The sequence below is a fragment of the Cetorhinus maximus genome, chromosome 5, assembly GCF_964194155.1.
Source record: "Cetorhinus maximus chromosome 5, sCetMax3.hap1.1, whole genome shotgun sequence".
NCBI classification, from domain to species: Eukaryota; Metazoa; Chordata; class Chondrichthyes; order Lamniformes; family Cetorhinidae; genus Cetorhinus; species Cetorhinus maximus.
Window position 1 is genome coordinate 90,012,577 of NC_135883.1, and position 21,647 is coordinate 90,034,223.

The 21,647-nt window shown below is 45.0% G+C and overlaps 1 protein-coding gene across 1 annotated transcript in view; it reads right to left on the reverse strand.

The window, feature by feature from the left end:
• The window catches only part of LOC144680794 (synaptotagmin-like protein 2), a 272,148-nt gene extending 253,762 nt beyond the window's left edge, over positions 1-18,386 (reverse strand). Inside the window, exon 1 of the mRNA XM_078542176.1 lies at positions 18,240-18,386. The gene's annotated coding sequence lies outside the window, so the exon portion shown is untranslated. The remainder of the gene's footprint in view (positions 1-18,239) is intronic.
• Positions 18,387-21,647: the final 3,261 nt, after the last annotated feature.

The following is a 21,647-nucleotide window of genomic DNA, read 5'->3' on the forward strand; positions in this document are numbered from 1 at the left end:
ATTGAAGACTAGCTGGTTGTCAGGCAACTGGGCCTGTGGCTCCAGGCCACAGTCAAGAATCTGCCCATGATCGGGAAGAGTCAATAATTGGGAGGGTGTAAGCGATTCCCAGGGAGTCAGTCATCTGCATGGGTGCAGGCAGATTGCAGGATACTCACAGGTGAGCTTGAGTGGCCAAAGAGAAGCACTCCTGCTCCTCCAGGCCCACGAGCAGTGCTTTAAAGGCACTTACCTGGTAGATCCAGCCCTTTATGCCTCCCCTCAGTTGCTGACTTTCTTGATGCTTGGGAAACCTAGCAGGTGCCAATGCTAAAAGTTAAGTTAAAATGGAGGCTCACAGCCTCCTTACAAGATTTTAGTGAACAATCCTCACCCCTCACTCTGTTAATGGAACTGGGTGGATTCGAAGTGGTTGTTTGGGTTGGACATTTTTTATTATTAACATCAGCCCCCTAACTGCCTGCACGGGGATTTAAAATTACCCCCACAAAATCATAAAATTTTCACATTTCTTTCCTTACATAGATTATTGGTGTCTTCTGTATTAGTAAATGAAAGGTTTGTGGCAATTCACAGCTTCTGGGACAAAATCAGCTTCCGGACTGTCAGTAAATTTGGCCACACCTCATGACTACAGGGAATATGGACACTATGGCATAGTGGTATTGCACTGAACTAGTAATCCTCAAACCCATGGTAATGCTCTAGGGACCTTAGTTCAAATCCCACCATGACAGATGATGGAATTTGAATTCAGTAAAAGTCTAATGATGTCGATTGTGATAAAAACCCATCATAGAGTTTTACAGCCCGGAAAGAGGCCCTTCGTCACACCGTGTCTGCAGCAGTCATCAAGCCCTTATCTACTCTAATCCCATTTTCCAGCACTTGCCCGTGGCCTTGTATGCTATGACATTTCAAGTGTTCATCTAAATACTACTTAAATGTTGTGAGGATTCCCGCCTCTACCACCCTTTCAGGCAGCGTGTTCCAGATACCCCTCCCCCACCCTCTGGGTGAAAAGATTTTTCCTCAAATCCCCTCTAAACCTCCTGCCGCTTACCTTATATCTATGCCCCCTGGTCATTGACCCCTTCCTAAGGGGAAAAGTTTCTTCCTATCTACCCTATCTATGCCCCTCATAATTTTGTACACCTCAATCAGGTCCCCCCTCACCCTTCTCTGCTCTAAGGAAAACAACCCCAGCCTATCTAGTCTCTCTACGTAGCTGAAACACTCCAGCCCAAGCAACATGTGAATCACCTCTGCACCCTCTCCAGTGCAATCACATCCTTCCTATTGTGTGGCGTCTAGAGCTGCACACAGTACTCCAGCTGTGGCCTAACTAATGCTTTATACAGCTCTATCATAACCTCCCTGCTCTTGTATTCAAAGCTTCAACTAATAAAGGCAAGTATCCAATATGCCTTCTTAACCACCTTATCTACCTGTCCTGCTGCTTTCAAGGATCTATGGACATGCACACCAAGGTCCCTCTGATTCTCTGTTCTTCCTAGGGTTCTACCATTCATTGTGTACTTCCTTGCCCTATTAGTCCTCCCAAAATGCATCACCTCACACTTTTCAGGATTAAATTCCATTTGCCACTGTTCTGCCCATCTGACCAGCCTGTCCCTATCGTCCTCTAGTCTAAGGCTTTCCTCCTCGCTATTTACCACACCAACAATTTTCGTGTCATCTGTGAACTTACCAATCATACCTCCAACATTTATATCTAGATCATTAAAGCACACTACAAACAGCAAGGGACCCAGCACCGAAACCTGCTGTGCGCCACTGAACACAGGCTTCCAGTCACAAAAACAACCTTCGACCATCATCCTCTGCCTCCTGCCACTAAGCCAATTTTGGATCCAATTTGCCAAATTGCCCTGGATCCAATGGACTCTCACCTTGTTGACCAGTCTCCCACGCGAGACCTTGTCAAAAGCCTGACTGAAGTCCATGTAGACTACATCAACTGCACTACCCTCACCTACACACCTAGTCACCTCCTCAAAAAATTCAATCAAATTTGTTAGACATGATCTCCCCCTGACAAAGCCATGCTGACCATCCTTGATTAATCTTGCCTCTCCAAGTGGAGATTAATTCTGTCCCTCAATTTTTTCCAAAAATTTTCCTACCACTGATGTGAGACTCACTGGCCTATAGTTCCCTAGCTTATCCCTACTGCCCTTCTTGAATAACGGTACCACATCAGCTGTCCTCCAGTCCTCTGGCACCTCTCCTGTGGCCAGAGAGAATTTGAAAATTAATGTCAGGGTCCCTGCAATCTCCTCCCTTGCCTCCCACAGCAGCCTGAGATACATCTCAGCTGGGCCTGGGGATTTATCCACCTTTAAGCCTGCTAAAATTGTGAATACCTCCTCCCTCTTAATGCTAATTTGTTCAAGTATATGACTGCCCCACTCCCAGATTTCTATACCGACATCACCCTTCTCTATAGTGAATACAGATGCAAAGTACTCATTTAAAACCTCACCTATGTCGTCTGGCTCCTCACACAGATTGCCACTTTGGTCCTAATGGGCCCTACTCTTTCCCTGGTTATCCTTTTGCCCCTAATATACTTATAAAATACCTTTGGATTTTCCTCTATTTTATCCGTCAGTGTTTTATCATGCCCCCTCCTCTTCGCTCTCCTAATTTCTTTTTTAAGTAACCCCCCGCACTTTCTATACTCCTCTAGGGCTTCTGCTGTTTTAAGCCCTCGGTATCTACCATAAGCTTCCCTTTTTTCTTATCCAATCTTGTTAATTCCTCGACACCCAGGGTTTTCTGGACTTGTTGGTCCTACCCTTCACCTTTACGGAAACATGTTGGCCCTGAACTCTCACTATTTCCTTTTTAAATGTCTCCCACTGCTCTGATGTAGATTTCCCTACAGGTAGCTGCTCCCAGTCCACTTTGGCCAGATCCTATCTTATCATATTAAAATCAGCCTTCTCCCAATTCAGGACCTTTAGTTCTGGTCCATCTTTGTCCTTTTCTATAACTACCTTAAATCTTAGTGATCATAACTCAGTATTACCAAAATGCTCCCCCACTGACACTTCTACCACTTGCCCAGCTTCGCTCCCTAAAACTAGGTCCAGCACTGCCCCCCTCTCTTATAGGACTTTCTATGTGCTGGCTTAAAAATCTCTCCAGGATACATTTTAAGAATTCTGCCCCCTCTAAGCCTTTCAAACTTTGTCTATCCCTGTTAATATTGGGGAAGTTGAAATCCCCTACTTTTATTACCCTATTATTTTTACATTTCTCTGAGATTTGCCTACATATCTGCCCTTCTACCTCCCCCTGACTGTTTGGGGATCTATAGTACACTCCCAGCAATGTGATTGCTCCTTTTTTTTTTAAGTTCTACCCATATGGCCTCATTTGAGGATCCTTCTAAGATATCATCCCTCTTTGTTGCAGTAATTGACCCCTTGATTCAATATTGCAACACCACCTCCTCTTTCACACCGCCCCCCCAAGCCCATCCCATCTCGCCTGAAGATTCTACATCCCAGAATATTGAGCTGCCAGTCCTGCCCTTCCCTCAACTATGTTTCCGTGATAGCAATGATATCATATCCCCATGTGTTAATCAACACCCTCAACTCATCTACCTTACTCGTAAGACTCCTTGCATTAAATTAAATGCCATCCAGCCTTGCCATGCTCCCTTGCGCTTTAACTTGACCATATACACGCTGCCTTCAAGACTGACTTGGTTTTTCTTCTATACTTGTCTGTACATCTACTATACCTCCACTCCATATCCCATCCCCCTGCCAAATTAGTTTAAACCCCCACCAACAACACTAGCAAACCCATCCACAAGTATGTCGGTCCTCTTCCAGTTGAGGTGCAACCCATCGGACTTGTGCAGGACCCACCTTCCCTAGAAACAGACACAGTGATCCAGGAATCTAAAGCCCTCCTTCCTACACTATCTCTTCAGCCACGCATTCATCTGCTCTATCCACCTATTCCTATACTCACTAGCACGTGGCACCAGGAGTATTCCAGAGATTACAACCTTTGAGGTCCTGCTTTTCAATCTGCTATCTAGCTCCCTAAATTCTTGTTGCAGGACCTCATCCCTCTTTCTACCCATGTCGTTGGTACCAATGTGAACCACAATCTCTGACTGTTTGCCCTCCCCCTTCAGAATGCCCTGCAGCCGTTCAGTGACATCCTTGACCCTGGCCCCAGGGAGGCAACACACCATTCTGGAGTCACGCCTGTGGCTGCAGAAGCGTCTGTCTGTACCCCTCACTATTGAGTCTCCTACCACTATTGCTCGTCCTCTCTTTCTCCTGCCGCCTTGTGCAGCTGGGTTTTGGCTGCACTCCCCAGAGGAACCGTCACCCTCACCATTTTCCAACACAGAAAAATAGTTCCTGAGTGAGATGTGCTCTGGGGCTTTCCTGACTACCTGCCTTCCTCCCTTCTTTTGATTGGTGGTCACCCATTCCTTCTCTGACTGCACTTCCTTAAGCTGCGGTGTGACCACATCTAAAAACGTGCTATCCACGTAACCCTCAGCCTCCCAGATGCACTGCAGTGTCTCCAGCTGATGCTCAAGTTCCAAAACTGGTGTTCAGGCTGGTCAAACCGGTGGCACTTCCTGCAGATATGGTCATCCCGACTGCCTGGAGCGTCTAAGGCTTCCCACATTCTGCAGGCCGTGCAACAGACAGGACTGAGCTCCCCTGCCATACCTTTAGTTAAAATACTCTTACCCTAAATTTAAGCCAAGTAGAAAATTATTTAAGGGCAGAATATTGCACTCGTCGGGCAGGCGCATGCCCACCCCGAACAAATGTAAAATGACGTGCAATGACGTCGGGCGAGCGTCCTGACATCATCGCGCACTCGTGCGATATTTCAGTTGGTGGGCGCGTGCAGGAGTCAGCAACACACCCACCGACAATTAACAGGCCTATTGAAGCCATTAAAGTAATAATTAAATTTAATTTTTCACCGTCTGTCCAACCTTACGGTTGACGGGCAGGCGAAAAGGCCAAGCGGCCTTTGGATTTTTTAGAAAACCTCATCCACGGGAGGGATGAGGTTTCCAACAGCAAATAAAAATTAAATTAAAATTTTTACATTTCATTCATAACATGTCCCTGCTCATGTGCAAGAGCTAGATGAGGGGACATGTTTCAAACATTGCTTAAGTTTTTAATTTTTGAGTTTCTAAATCTTCAGCTCCCTGAGGCAGTTCTGTGCCTCAGGGAGCTTTCATTGCGCGCACCCGCACACATGCATGAACTTCCACGCTCACCCTCCTCCCGCCTGCACCCCGGCAGCGCTGAGCACTACTGCGTGCGTTTCATGCCAGCTGTACTTTAGTTGGCCAGCCAGCATGAAATCCATGTTGGGGCCCGATTGCGGGTGGCAGTCGACTTTGTGACCGCTCCCAGGCCCACCTGCCGAGCCCACCCGACAAGGTGAAAATCCTGGCCTAAGTTTCTTTTTTTAAAAAAAAGCTAGAACTCTTACCTTTCCCTAATGTAGCTTTAAAGTGGAGAAAAACAACTTAACCACTCCCTACCAATCAGCTCTCTGCTTTGCGCTGACGTCACTTTCGTCAGCCTTTTCAAATTCTGGCATGGTTCCTGTTTTATCTCCTCAACTCTCGCTGTTTTATCCCCTCAACTGTCGTTGTTTTATCTCCTAAACTCTCGCTGTTTTATCTCCTGAACTCTCGGTGTTTTATCTCCTGAACTCTCGCTGTTTTATCTCCTGAACTCTCGCTGTTTTATCCCCTCAACTCTCGCTGTTTTATCTCCTGAACTCTTACTGTTTTATCCCCTCAACTCTCACTGTTTTATCTCCTGAACTCTCACTGTTTTATCCCCTCAACTCTCACTGTTTTATCTCCTGAACTCTCGCTGTTTTATCTCCTGAACTCTCGCTGTTTTATCTCCTGAACCCTCGCTCACTAATGAGGAAATCTGCTGTAGGTCTGGCCTACATGTGACTCCAGATCTGCAGTAACGTGGTTGACTCTCAAATGCCCTCTGAAATGGCCGAGCAAGCCACTCAATTGTGTCAAACCAAAATGGAATGAAACCGGACGGACTAACCGGCATCGACCTAGGCACCAGAAACGACAGCAGCAACAGCAAACCCAGCCCTGTCAATCCTGAAAAATCCTCCTTACTTACCTGAGGGGAGTGAAGGGGCAGTGTTTGTGTCAAAATTGTTAGAGCTGTCTCACAGACTAGTCAAGCAACAGCCTAACATAATTATCCTAATGGAATCATACCTTATAGACACCACTATCACCATTCTCACCGGCAGAACAGTCCCAGCAGAGGTGGTGGCACAATGGTATACAGTCGGGAGGGAGTTGCCCTGGGAGTCCTCAACATCTACTCTGGACCCCATGAAGTCTCATGGTATCAAGTCAAATATGGGCAAGGAAACCTCCTGCTGATTATCACGTACCACACCTGCACCCTGCCCCCCACCAGCTGATGAATCAGTGCTCCTCCATGTTGAACACCATTGGAGGAAGCACTGAGGGTGGCAAGGGCACAGAATGTACTCTGGGTGGGGAACTTCAATGTCCATCACCAAGCATGGCTCAGTAGCACCACTACTGGCCGAGTCCTAAAGGACATAACTAGTAGACTGGGTCTGCGGCAGGTGGTGAGGGAACCAACAAAAGGGAAATACATACTTGACCTCATCCTCACCAACCAGACTGCCACAGATACATCCATCCATGACAGTATCGGTAGGAGTGACCACCACACAGTCCTTGTGGAGACAAATTCCCATCTTCTTGAGGATACCCTCCATTGAGTTGTGTGGCACTACCACTGTGCTAAATGGGATAGATTTCAAACAGAGCTAGCAACTCAAGACTGGACATCCATGAGGCACTGTGGGCCATCAGCAGCAGCAGCGGAATTGTACTTGAACACAATCTGTAACTTCATGGCCCAGCATGTCCCCCACTCTACCATTACCATCAAGCCAAGGGATCAACCCTGGTTCAATGAAGAGTGCAGGAGGGCATATCAGGAGCAGCACCAGGCATACCTAAAAAAGGTGTCAACCAGGTGAAGCTACAACACAGGATTACTTGCGTGACAAACAGCATAAACTGCAAGTGATAGACAGATCTAAATGATTCCATGACCAACGGATCAGATATAAGCTCTGCAGTCCTGCCACATCCAGTCGTGAATGGTGGTGGACAATTAGACAACTCACTGGAGGAGGAGGTTCCACAAATATCCCCATCTTCAATGATGAAGGAGCCCAGCACAGCGGTGCAAAAGATAAGGCTGGAGCATTCGCAACGATCTTAAGCCAGAAGTGCCAAGTGGATGACCCATCTCGGCCTCTTCCGGAGGTCTCCAGCATCATAGATGCCAGTCGTCAGCCAATTTGATTCACTCCACATGATATCAATTAGCAGCTGAAGACACTGGATACTGCAAAGGCTATGGGCCCTGACAATATTCCAGTAATAGTACTGAAGACTTGTGCTCCAGAAATTGCTGTGCCCCTAGCCAAGCTGTTCCAGTACAGCTACAACACTGGCATCTACCCAGCCAAGTGGAAAATTGCCCTGGTATGTCCTGCACACAAAGAGCAGGATAAATCGAACCCAGCCAATTACCTCCCCAACAGTCTACTCTCGATCATCAGTAAAGTGATGGAAGGGTCATCAACAGTGCTATCAAGTGGCACTTGATAGCAATTACCTGCTCATTGCCGCTCAGTTTGGGTTCCACCAGGGTCACTCAGCTTCTGACCTCATTACAGCCTTAGTCCAGACATGGACAAAAGAGCATTTCTCAAGAGGTGAGGTGAGATTGACTGCCCTTGACATCAAGGCAGCATTTGACCGAGTGTGGCATCAAGCAGACCAAGCAAAACTGGAGTCAATGGGAATCAGGGGGAAAAACTCTCCACTGGTTGTAGTCATACCCAGCACAAAGGAATATTGTAGTGGTTTTGGAGGTCAATCATCTCAGTTCCAGGACATCACTGCAGGAGTTTCTCAGGGTAGTGTCCTAGGCCCAAACATCTTCAGCTGTTTCATCAATGACCTTGCTTCCATCATAAGGTCAGAAGTGGGGATGTTCGCTGATGATTGCACAATATTCAGCACCATTCGCGACTTCTCAGATACTGAAGCAGTCCATGTCCAAATGCAGCAAGACCTGGACAATATCTAGGCTTGGGCTGACAAGTAGCATTCACACCACACAAGTGCCAGGCAATGACCCTCTCCAACAAGAGACAATCTAACTATCACGCTTTGACATTCAATGTCATTACCATCACTGAATCCCTTACTATCAGCATCCTGGGGATTAACATTGACCAGAAACTGAACTGCACTAGCCATATAAATTCTGTGGCTACAAGAGCAGGTCAGAGGCCAGGAATTCTGTGGAGAGTAACTCACCTCCTGACTCCCCAAATTCTGTCCACCATCTACAACGCACAAGTCAGAAGTGTGTTGGAATACTGTCCACTTGCCTGGATCAGTGCAGCTCCCACAACACTCAAGAAGCTTGACACCATCCAGGACAAAGCAACCCACTTGATTGGCACCCCTTCCACAAACACTCAGTCCTTCTACTACTGACGCACAGTAGCAGCAGTGTCTGCCATCTACAAGTTACACTGCAGACACCAAGGCTCCTGAGGCAGCACCTTCCAAACTCACAACCACTACCATCTAGAAGGACAAGGGCAGTAGATAGATGGGAAACCACCACCTGAAAGTTCCCCTCCAAGTCACTCACCATCCTGACTTGGAAATATATCGCTGTTCCTTCACTGTCACTGCATCAGAATCCTGGAACTCCCTTCTTAACAGCACTGTGGGTATACCTACACCACATGGACTGCAGCAGTTCAAGAAGGCAGCTCACCACCACCTTCTCAAGGGCAACTAGGGATGGGCAATAAGTGCTGGCCTAGCCAGCGACGCCCACTTTCCATAAATTCCTAGAAATATTTTCCAGTGTTTAGAAGATGTGGGTGTGACAGTTTTGCATGAAGCACGTAAAAACACAATGTAACACATAGTCCTATAGGAAGTTGCATAGCAAGTTTATCAGCCTTAAAGAAAAGTTTGCAAAAAAAAACCTTGTAAAACCTGTTTAATAGTCATGTAACATGAATCATCTTTTGCAAAATAATCTCATTAAAGAACAGGAGCAAGTTCTTGTTTGTCCAGTCTGCAGTCATTTGTGCTTGACAAGGAAAAGGTATTATGGACAATTTTTCGAGAGGTTTGCTTTTCAGAATCGAGCATAAGAAAGACAGGCATATGACGTTCAGTTCATGTTAATGGTCAACACTTCATGTTTTTACAATGGTAAAGAGCAGAAATTAGATGGTAGAAAAATAAAAGCAACGCTGACTAGTATGATGTTGGAATGTATGTGTGTTAATGAGAAGCTTTTTTTTATAATGTTGACAAGTTACAAGTGCAATTATAAAAATGGGGTTATGATAGAGTGGTTATAACAGAGATCTGGCTTAAACATGACCAGGAATGGGAACTTAACATTCTTATCTATCAGGTAATCAAGATAAATAGGGAATGAGAAAAGATAGGAGGGTGTAGCAGTATTGATCATAGATAGTTCTGGAGTTCTGGAAAGGGAAGATATAGTAGAGGATTGAAGCACTAAATCTATTTGGTTAAAGGTAAGGGACAGCTAAAGGAGCTGTTACATTGATGGGTGTTTACTGTGGACCTCCAAATAGTAAAAAGGAGTCAAGGAAGAAAATCTGTGGATAAATTTTGGAGAGATGTACAAATAACAGAGCAGTAACAGTAGGAGACTTCAATTATCCTAAGATAGACTAAAGAAAAACAGAGTAAAGCGCAAGAAGTGTGAAAAAATCCTAAAGAGCAGGATTATTTTCTTAATCAATATATTTCTAGCCCATTGAAGGAAGCGGTGATGGATCCAGCTCTGGGAAATTAAGTAGGGTAAGTGCAGTGTGCTGCAATGGGAGAACATTTGGGTAATAATGCCCATAATATAATTAGGTTTTTAGTAATTATGAAATGGGACTCAGAAAAATCAGAAGGGGAAAATGCCCACCGGAAGAGAACCAATTTCCCTGATTTAAGAAGGGATCCTGCACAGGTAGATTTGAAAGAAAGATTGGCCCGGAAAACAGTAGACGAGCAATGGCAGTTCTTCAGGGCTGAGATACTTTGGATGAAACCAATCATATTTCTAGAAAGAATCTAAAGCTAGAGATTCTTGGATGACAAAGGAAAAGGAAGTAAAAATAAATCAGAAAAAGGAGGTTCATGACCAATGTCAGGTACAGAATACAGTAGAAAAGCAGGCAGAATACAGGGGAAAATTGAAGAAGGATAATAAAGCAAAGAGAAAATATGAAAAATGATTAATGGCTTGCATAAAAGGAAACCCCAAAATATTTTCTAAATATATTATAAGTAAAAGGACAGTTAAAGGAATGGTGGGGCCAATTAGGACTAAAAAGGGAAATCTTCTTATGGAATCAGCGGGCATGACTGAGGTATTGAATGAATACTTTGCATCTGTCTTCACAAAAGGTGAGGATAAAGTTAATGTTGGAGTAGAGGAAGGGAGATGAGAGATATTGGATAGGAGAAAATTATGTAGATTTGCATAACTCAAAATTAATAAGTCACTTTGTAAAAATGGGATGCATCCTAGGTTGCTGAGGGAAGCTAGAGTGGAAATAGAAAAAACTCTGATCACAATCTTGCAATCTTCCTTGGATATGGGAGTTTTGCCAGAGAAGTGGAGGATTGCAAATGCTACACACCTGCTCAAAAAAAAGGGATAAACTTGGTAACGACAGGCAATCTGCCTAACATCAGTGTTGGGGAAACTGCAAGAGACTGTTGTTAAGGCCACAATTAATTCACACTTGCAGAAGCATGAGTTAATAAAAGACAGACAACATGGATCTATTAAAGGCAAATCATGTATGACTAACCTGAGTGTGTTCTTTGATGAAGTTACAGGGAGGGTTGATGAAGGTAGTGCAATAGATGTTGAATTTTCAAAAGGCACTTGATAAATTAATACATAATTCACCTCCTGACACCCCAAAGCCTGTCCACCATCTACAGGAGTTTGATGGAATACTCCCCACTTGCCTGGATGAGTGCAGCTCCCACAACACTCAAGAAGCTTGACACCGTCCAGGGCAAAGCAGCCCGCTTGATTGGCACCACATCCAAAAACATTCACTCCCTCCACCACCGACGCACAATAGCAGCAGTGTGTACTGTTTACAAGATGCACTGTCGGAATTCACTAAGGCTCCTTAGACAGTACCTTCCAAACTCGCGATCACTACGATCTAGAAAGACAAGGGCAGTAGATAGACAGGAACTCAACTACCGGGAAATTCCCCTCCGAGTCACTTACCATCCTGACTTGGAAATATATTGCCGTTGTTTCATTGTTGCTGGGTCAAAATCCTGGAACTCCCTTCCTAACAGCACTGTGGGTGTACCTACATTACATGGACTGCAGTGGTTCAAGAAGGCAGCTCACCATCACCTTCTCAAAGGCAACTAGGGATGGGCAATAAATGCCAGCCCAGCCAGCGAAGCCCACATCCCGTCAATGAATAAAAAAAATACAATAATATACTTATTTGGAATGTAGGCACACATAACTTGAGTATCTAATTGGCTAAGGAATAGGAGACAGAGATCAGAATCTTACTAATCTTAGAAAAAAAACAAGAGTTGGGACCATTTCCAGATCCTGACCCAGATTGCTTCTGTAACCTGGCACACTCTTACAAGAGGCAGCCAATTAAGGGGCCACTTTGACATTCACCATCCACTAAAGGACAATGGACAGGGCAGTGACATGAGAGGCTCAATAGGACAGCCCACGTCACCGGACAGCTGACTGCCCCACTGGGAAAGATGGGTGCTGCAGAGGCAGAAAGGGGACCATGAGAGATCCTTAAAATGGAGCCACTTTCTGATGCCTGCAGAGAATTTAAAAATAAAGATGGCCCACAGCTGTTATGGCCATCAATGTGGAAGTGGAGCCCCTCCACCAGATTGATTTTGACCATAACTGTGGCCTTTTCATCTTTCCTGCTCCTTCACTGGGGCATTGAGATGAAGCTCTGATGGCTCTCCAGCCTGCAGCTGGGAGGCTGCCTCCAAGTAGCTGCTGGGCTCTGGATTTGCAATGGTAGGAAACTGCAGTTGGCTTCTGAAAATGGCTCCTAAGTGGGCTGCTAATCGGCCTAATTGGCTGCTTACCTCCTTGGAGCGAGCTGCCAATTCCTCTGGTAGCTCAAATTGGGAAATTCGCCTGGAAGCAGAACATCATCAGCAAGATTTCCCGAGGGATTCCTGGTGCTTCCCCAGCTTCCTTGCCTTTGAACCTGCTCCACAGGGCCGGCAAGTTCCAGCCTCTTAGAGGTCACTGCTGAACCAACGTTTTTCTGATGGGAGAGGAGTTGGCTCCCACGGGGCTATTATTAGGACCATTGCCTTTCTTGTTATATAGAAATGGCCTAGACTTGGGGATAGGATGCACAAGTTAGAAGTTGGTGGATAATGTAAAATTTGACAATGAAGTTAAAAAGTGAGCAGGATAGCAGTAGACTTCAGGTGGACATAGTCAGACTTGTAAAATAGGCAAACACATGGCAGATGCAACATAATGTGAATGTGTGTGAGGTGATTCAACATGGAGAAACAACATGGAGAGGCAGTATAAGCTAAATGGTACTATTTTGGGGGCATGCAAGAGCAGAATGCACATCTACAAATTCTTGAAGGTCACAAGGCAAATTGAAACGGCTGTTAGAGGGAGTTTGATAGAGCATATAGGGAGAAACTGTATCCTCTGGCAAGTGGGTTGGTAACCAGAGGTCACAAATATAAAATAATTGTCAAAAAGAATGAAAAGAGAAATGTGGAGAAATGATTTGCACAGATCTGAAATAATCTACCTGAAGAGGTGGTGGAATCAAGTTTGCTAGGAACTTTCAAGACAATTGGACATATATTTGAAGAAAACTAATTTGCAGGTCTATTGGAAAAATATTTGTGGTATGGAACCAAGCACAACAGATCTTTGAAAGAGCCGAAATGCTTGATGGGCCAAATGGACCCTTTCTATGGTCAAGATCTGTGATTCTAAAGACTCCATACAAGTTATTGTTCAGTATTTTGAACCTGATCGTTTTCCTGTCAATATTAATAGACATCAACTAAACAACTTCAAAGTTTATGCTGTAAGTTTAAAAAAAACATATAGCTTGTTCATGCAAGATATGGGCATCAGTCACTAATATTTTCAATATTCATTGTAGCAGATTTCTATCTACATCCTATCACTTCCTGACACAGCCAGTTTCATTTTTCTTAACTGTTTAAATATTTTAACTTCAAAGTTTAATTATTCTGTATTATACTTTTCTCTGACATATTCACACAGCAACAAGGACAACTGTTTTCTGATTCTATGGGCAGAATTTTCGGGTTGGCAGGCGGCCGCGATCGGCGGGCCCAGGAGCGGCCAGGGAATAGGCCGCTGTCTGCGATTTCACGTTGGCCAGCCAATTACTAGCCAGTCAGCATGAAAGGTGTGCTGAAAGGCTCAGCGCTGATGGGGTACAGGCTGGAAGAGAGCGAGCGCTGAAGTCAGCGCGGGCACAGGGGATCACGGAAGGAAAGCTCCCTGAAAGCAGAGAGCTGCCTCAGGGAGCTGGCGAGTTCAAAATCAATTAAGACAGAAATTAAAATCTGGAAAAAGTGTCCACACATCAAAATGAGTCACCTGTGCGTGAACGTTATAAAAATTCTGTGCATAGATTTTTATTTTTTAAATTCAATTATGGAAACATTATCCCACCCTTGGATGAGGTTTCCTGAAAAATGCAAAGGCCGCCTGGCCGATTTGCCCGTTCACCAACCATTAGGTTGGACGAGCAGCAAAAAATCCCTGTTAATTGATACTTTAATGGCCTTAATAGGCCTATTAATTGTCGGCGGGTGCGTTGCCAATAATTAAGAGGCCTATTAAGGCCATGCGTGTGCGCCTGCCAACCGAAATATCACACGAGTGCATAATGGCGTCGGACACTTGCCCGACGTCATCACACGCTATTTCAAACTTGAGTGTGTTGGGCGTGCACCCGCACACCGAGCGGAAAATTCTGCCTATGAGTTTATTGGTATTTGAACTTCAGCTACAATCAGGCAGATGAAAATATGCAATTTTATCTTATTTGTTCATGGGTTGTGAATGTTGCTGGCTAGGTCAGCATTTATTGCCATCCCAATTGCCCTGGAGAAGGTGGCAGTGAGCCGCCTTCTTGAACCACAGCATTCTATGTGGTGTAGGCACGCCCACAGTGCTGTTTGAGAGGGAGTTCCAAGATTTTGACCCAACAATGGCGAAGGAATGGCAATATAGTTCCAAGTCAGGATGGTGCATAGCTTATTGGGGAACTTGCAGGTGCTGATATTTCCATGCGTCCGCTTCTAGGTAGTACAGGGTGCAGGTTTGGAAGGTGCTGTTGAAGTGGCCTTGGTGAGTTGTTGCAGTGCATCTTGTAGATGGTGCCCATTGCTGCCTACTGTGTGCCGGTGGTGGAGGGAATGAATATTTAGGGTAACGGATGGGGTGCCAATCGAACAGGTTGTTTGTCCCGGATGCCGTTGAGCTTCTTGAGTATTTTTTAAGCTGCACTCTACCACACACATGGAAATTCTTTCATCACACTGCTGACTTGTGCCTTATAATTGTTTGAGATTGGAAAACGTTGTGACAAAGATACAATCACAAACTTTTATGGAAAACTATTAATAAGATCGTAAGTAATACAGCATTTCAAAATAAACAAGAAATATTTCAAACTTCATCTCTGTAAATGGATGTTAATTAACACATTCACCTATGGATAAATGCCAGAGAATAAGATAAGGAATGGGTTATTAATCAGTTAGAGCTCCATTGCTCAAACAGTGCAATTCCCAAATCTTTCTCTTTCTCTCTCCCATACAGTTCCAGGCAGTAAAAGTTTATCTTATACCAAGTGCATTGGTATGTAAACGGTAACTAGTAATTAATGATATGGTGTTCAACCATTTGGAAACATAAACCATGTGTAGGAAGCAAGTAATTAAACTTCACATCCAATTTACTTAGCATCTCTTGATGTAACTTGCTCTTTCCACCCCACCACTTCTATCTCTCCCTCCTCCAACATTTCTGCATCTCTCCATTCTTTCTTTCTGTCTTCTTCTCTCACTCCCTCCTCCACTTCTGATTCATTTTAATTTGTTTCTGTCCTAACTTTTGATCCATTTCTCTCTTTTCTTGCTTCTTCACTTCCATCCATCCTGCCTTCACCCTCCATAAAATTGAACTTATATTAAAGCTTAAACAAAAACAAAAATACGTGGAAAAACTCAACAGGTCTGGCAGCATCTGCGAAGAGGAGCACAGTTAACGTTTCGAGTCCAAATGACCCTTCAACAGAACTAAGTAAAAATAGAAGAGAGGTGAAATATAAGCTGGTTTAAGGCGGGGTGGGGGGGGGGTGGTGGGACAAGTAGAGCTGGATAGAGGGCCAGTGATAGGTGGAGATAACCAAAAGATGTCACAGACAAAAGGACAAAGGGGTGTTGAAGGTGGTGATATTATCTAAGGAATGTGCTAATTAAGGGTAGAAAGCAGGACAAGCAAGGTACAGATAGCCCTAGTGGGGGTGGGGTGGGGTGAAGGAATCAAAAAAGGCTAAAAGGTAGAGATGAAACAACGGATGGAAATACATTTAAAAATAATGGAAGTAGGTGGGAAAGGAAAAATCTATATAAATTATTGGGGAAAAATAAATAAATAAATAAAAGTGGCGGGTGGGTGGGGGGTGGAATCAGAAAGGGGGTGGGGATGGAGGAGAGAGTTCATGATCTAAAATTGTTGAACTCAATATTCAGTCCGGAAGGCTGTAAAGTGTCTAGTCGAAAGATGAGGTGCTGTTCCTCCAGTTTGCGTTGAGCTTCACTGGAACAATGCAGCAGGCCAAAGACGGACATGTGGGCATGAGAGCAGGGTGGAGTGTTGAAATGGCAAACGACAGGGAGGTCTGAGTAATGCTTGCGGACAGACCGAAGGTGTTCTGCAAAGCGGTCACCCAGTCTGCATTTGGTCTCTCCAATGTAGAGGAAACCGCATTGGGAGCAACAAATGCAGTAGACTAAATTGAGGGAAGTGCAAATGAATGCTGCTTCACTTGAAAGGAGTGTTTGGGCCCTTGGACGGTGAGGAGAGGGGAAGTAAAGGGGCAGGTGTTGCAGCTTCTGCGGTTGCATGGGAAGGTGCCGTGGGAGGGGGTTGAGGTGTAGGGGGTGATGAAGGAGTGGACCAGGGTGTCCCGGAGGGAATGATCCCTGCGGAATGCTGCCGGTGGGGTGAAGGGAAGATGTGTTTGGTGGTGGCATCATGCTGGAGTTGGCAGAAATGGCGGAGGATGATCCTTTGAATGCGGAGGCTGGTGGGGTGATAAGTGAGGACAAGGGGGACCCTATCATGTTCTCCCTCCCAGAAACATGATAGGGTCTCCCTTGTCCTCACTTATCACCCCACCAGCCTCCGCATTCAAAGGATCATCCTCCGCCATTTCCGCCAACTCCAGCATGATGCTACCACCAAACACATCTTCCCTTCACCCCCCCTGGTGGCATTCCGCAGGGATCATTCCCTCCGGGACACCCTGGTCCAATCCTCCATCACCCCCAACACCTCAACCCGCTCCCACGGCACCTTCCCATGCAACCGCAGAAGCTGCAACACCTGCCCCTTTACTTCCCCTTTCCTCACCGTCCAAGGGCCCAAACACTCCTTTCAAGTGAAGCAGCATTTCACTTGCACTTCCCTCAATTTAGTCTACTGCATTCGTTGCCCCCAATGCGGTTTCCTCTACATTGGAGAGACCAAACGCAGACTGGGTGACCGCTTTGCAGAACACCTTCGGTCTGCCCGCAAGCATTACCCAGACCTCCCTGTCGCTTGCCATTTCAACACTCCACCCTGCTCTCATGCCCACATGTCTGCCCTTGGCTTGCTGCATTGTTCCAGTGAAGCTCAACGCAAACTGAAGGATCAGCACCTCATCTTCCGACTAGGCACTTTACGGCCTTCCGGACTGAATAGCGAGTTCAACAATTTTAGATCATGAACTCTCTCCTCCATCCCCACCCCCTTTCTGATTTCCCCCCTCCTTTTTTTCCCCAATAATTTATATAGATTTTTCTTTTCCCACATACTTCCATTATTTTTAAATATCTTTCCATCCATTGTTTTATCTCTACCTTTTAGCCTTTTTTGATTCCTTCACCCCACCCCACCCACCCCCACTAGGGCTATCTGTACTTTGCTTGTCTTGCTTTCTACCCGTATTTAGCACATTCCTTAGATAATATCACCACCTTCAACACCTCTTTGTCCTTTTGTCTGTAACATCTTTTGGTTATCTCCACCTATCACTGGCCCTCTATCCAGCTCTACTTGTACCACCGCCCCCCCCCCCCCCACTAAACTAGGTTATATTTCACCTCTCTTCTATTTTTACTTAGTTCTGTTGAAGGGTCATTTGGACTCGAAACGTTAACTGTGTTCCTCTCCGCAGATACTGCCAGACCTGCTGAGTTTTTCCAGGTATTTTTGTTCTTGTGTTGGATTTCCAGCATCCGCAGTTTTTTGCTTTTATATTATATTAAAGCCTGTTGCACATATCACGTCTTGCACCACATCCCAATCGCCCATCACCCTTAACTAATCCACACTGATTCCATGTCCCTGAATGCATTAACTTTAAAATCCTTGCTCTGGTCCGAAAATGCCCCCTCTATCTCTCTTTCCCTCAGATACTTTTCTCTCTTTTTTTCTCTTCACTTTCCCTTTCTTTCATCTCCTTTCAGCATTAAGACCTCAGGCGAACAAGCTAGAGACAGCAGTATCAATGAATGCTGTGTCTGATGACATTGCTATCTGCTGAAGTTGGAAAGATTTGAGGGTCTCCTGTCCTTCTGTGGAGGGAGGTTTTTATCTGTTGGGAGGCCTTGGTTGCTGCCTTGCCTAGGATCAATGTCCTCATGCGAGTCTTTTGCCAGCTTTATACATGAAAGCCATATCCAACAGTCATCAGAAATTGCAAATATAAACCTGGAAACTTACATTTTTCTGGCAGCAGCAGACATCCAACTTTCCATGGGACAATCAGAGCTGCTATTGTATTCACCTTCACCGCAGCAGCTTATGGAGTGTGAAGGAAATGTAAATAGAGGAGAACAGTACCGTCATAACACCACTCTCCTTGAACCAGCACTGAAATAACAAGTGCATTTAATGTTTATATAGATAGGGTAGCGACAAGAAGTCCTGGCCAAGCCCTAATGAGAACCCTCCCTGTTATTCCAGGCACATATAGAGAGAAAAACACTATTAACAAAAAGTAATTATCTCAGATAAACCTGCTGATAGGCGCAATTAATCTGACATGGGCCAGAAACATCAGGCAGATAAAAAGATTCTGGCTCTCTATTCAACCCTGCGACAACATTAAGCATCACTTCCTATCTATCACCATGACTGCTTGCTTCCACCTCTGCAACTTTGCTCCCACATGATCTGGTGTGTGGCTGAGAAATTTATATATGCTTCTATCATGCTTTCACCCTCTATAAAATCAAACTTGTATAAAACTTTGCTGCAGTCCTGCACTACATGCCGCTTGCCCATCACCCCTGCCCTAACTAATCTACACTGATTCCATGTCCTGCATGTACTATCTTTAAAACCCTTGCCCTGGTCCGTAAATGCCTGCATACCTTGCCTCTGTCTATCTCCACCAGTCTTGTATCTTGCTCTATTCTTCTGACTTCAGCTTTTGTGTATCTTCCCAGGCTCCACCATTATGAATAAAGCTTTCAGCTGCTTTTGTCCTACTCTTTGAAACATCTTTCCTAAATCTCTGCACATTTTTTTTATTATTCATTCATGGGGTGTGGGCTTCACTGGCTGGGCCAGCATTTACTGCCCATCCCTAGTTGCCCTTGACAAAGTGGTGGTGAGCTGCCTTCTTGAACTGCTGCAGTCCATATGGTGTAGGTACACCCACAGTGCTGTTAGGGAGTTCCAGAATTTTGTCCACCTTCATAATACTCCTAAAGACTTATCTGGTTGATAACCTGTTTGCGTGTTCCATTAAACTACCATCTGTCTTGCCCAACCATGTCTACCAATCTGTGCAGACTTGGCATCATAAAAGGTTGTCAGCCTGTTCCCTGAGAATGATATTTTGTGAGACAGTGGCTCCTGTTGTATTGTATGAGCAATGGATTTCTGCTTTTCTAAAGACTTATTACACATCAATTTCTCAAAATCAACAGGCGGAATTTTCCAGGCTCATTAGCGTTGGGCATGTTCGGCAGTGTGAGCGGACAATATGGCGAGAAGGCCAAAAATTAGTTTCACGATGTCGTGAAACCAGTTTGCAATTGTCCACTCTGCCCATCAATGGCAGGCTGCGTTTCCCACCATCGGACATTGGGAACTTCATTGTAATACATTTACATATCATTATAAACACAGCTCGCCGAATCATTTCCCCACACTGGATCATCTGAGCATATCAGTGTGATTGCACACCGTGTTTGACAACTACATAATTGAGGTGCGCCCGGCGAGCTGCACTTCACTCGGGACTTCGAGGTTTGTTTGTCTACCTTGCTTCGGGCAGCACTCACAGTCATCAGCGCCAGGCTTCACAGACAGCACCACATCACTTTTAGGGGGGCTCATAGGCAGGTCCCTACCTACCAGACCAGCTGTAAGGCGGGGATGGCTTTTCAACAGCTGCAGGGTTAGGGCTTGCTTGGAGAAGGGGGATAAGCGGCCTCAGGCAAGGGAAGAGGTTGCAGGGGAAGAGGAGTATCCCAAGGTGCATGTGGGAGCACATGTTGATCTGTGCAAGTGCCCTCAAGTTGCTGAGGGCTGAGGAGGCAGTCTCCAGAGGGGATGAGGCCAGATTGAGATGTGTATGAGAGAGTGAGTGGTGATGTCCCTTGAGCTGGCAGTGAGAGAGATGCCAGTGAATGTGTGATGGGCTTGAGTGTGTGAGTTTAGAGTGATGAGATGGTTGCCTTACCCTGGCAGCACAGATGAAATCATTCATCCTCTATCTGCATTGGATGGCCAACCTCTTTTGTGCAGCATTAGCATTGATCGCTCCTACCATCGCTTACCAAGCTGGGGTGGTAATGTTGCTGCCCCTCCTGTGGGCAGAACAGGGGTAGAGGATATCACAGCGGGCCTGCATGGTGTCCAATAGGTGCTCCAGGGACACGTCACTAAACCTGCGGGCTGCAGTCTTCTTGTCTTTCGGGGTCATGTCTTCTCTCTCCAGTCCTGGACTGGAAGCATTGAGATGTGTGCGTGCGCCTGGTGTGATGAAGCGGTGAGGTGACGGTGTGGCGGGTGAATCGGAGCCCGCCCACCATTGAAACGGCGTGTTTCCCAGGAATGCATAATTAATATGGCGGATTTGGGATGATACAGCATGAGAAGCCGCCATTGCGGTCGATGGGTAAAACGTTCTTTATCCGGCCCACTACCGCACAGTGCATATCTGGGACGATTCCTTCCAATGTGTTAACAAGAATGGAATAATCAAGTCACATATGGTTCTATGCATTTTTACAATTTTATTTATGTTAAACATGATGATTTCAAGAACCAATAATGATAAGCAAGAGGATGGAAAGGGGACAGAGTGACACCGAGATTTAAATTCCAGCTGGCTGAACAAAAGGCTTCTCATTTTGCCATTTGCAAAAATCCTTAACAAAATGAATTTTGACAATCTCAAGCCAGGACCTCATGGGTATGAATCCATTACACAAATTACCTCTAATTCAGCAGTAATTGGTGCTAAATTGATTAACTTACTTAGAGAGTTGGGGAGAATGAGGATTGTGGGTATAGAAATGCCATATTAAGTGACATAGGGTAAAGGCATTTGTGGCTGAGGTTAAGGCACATTTCTGGAATAAGCAGAACATTATAAATCTGATAGAGCTCAAAGCCAAAAGTGTGAAGATGTTCCGTGTTTATGCAGTAGCTCTGAGTATAAAGGCTGAAAAAATGTAAAATATAATAAACTCTAACATCTACCTAAAGTAAACATTTTCCAACTTACAATGTTTCTGCAAGTTCAAAAATATGCAAAAAGTCCAAATCTCCAAATATATTGCTTTTGTTTCTATAAATTTTCTATCAGTATTGTAAAGATACTTTAAACTAGGATGACTGTTAAAAATAAGTAGCGTGAAGTCACAGAAGAGTGAAACCTGACCATCTTTAAACTATGAGAGCTAAAGTTTTAAATTTAAGACAACATTTAGCTTTGTCTCACACTCACCTGGTTCCGCAGTCCTTCCTCCCAAGCACCAAACAGCAATCATCAAAGTTCCACTGGGGACAAAGTTGGGCTGCATAGCACACATTTTTTGTGTGGTTAAATGCCCCTTAAGGTTCCAGAATTGCATCGACGGCAAGCACATTTCTAATGAGAACTGCGCCAGA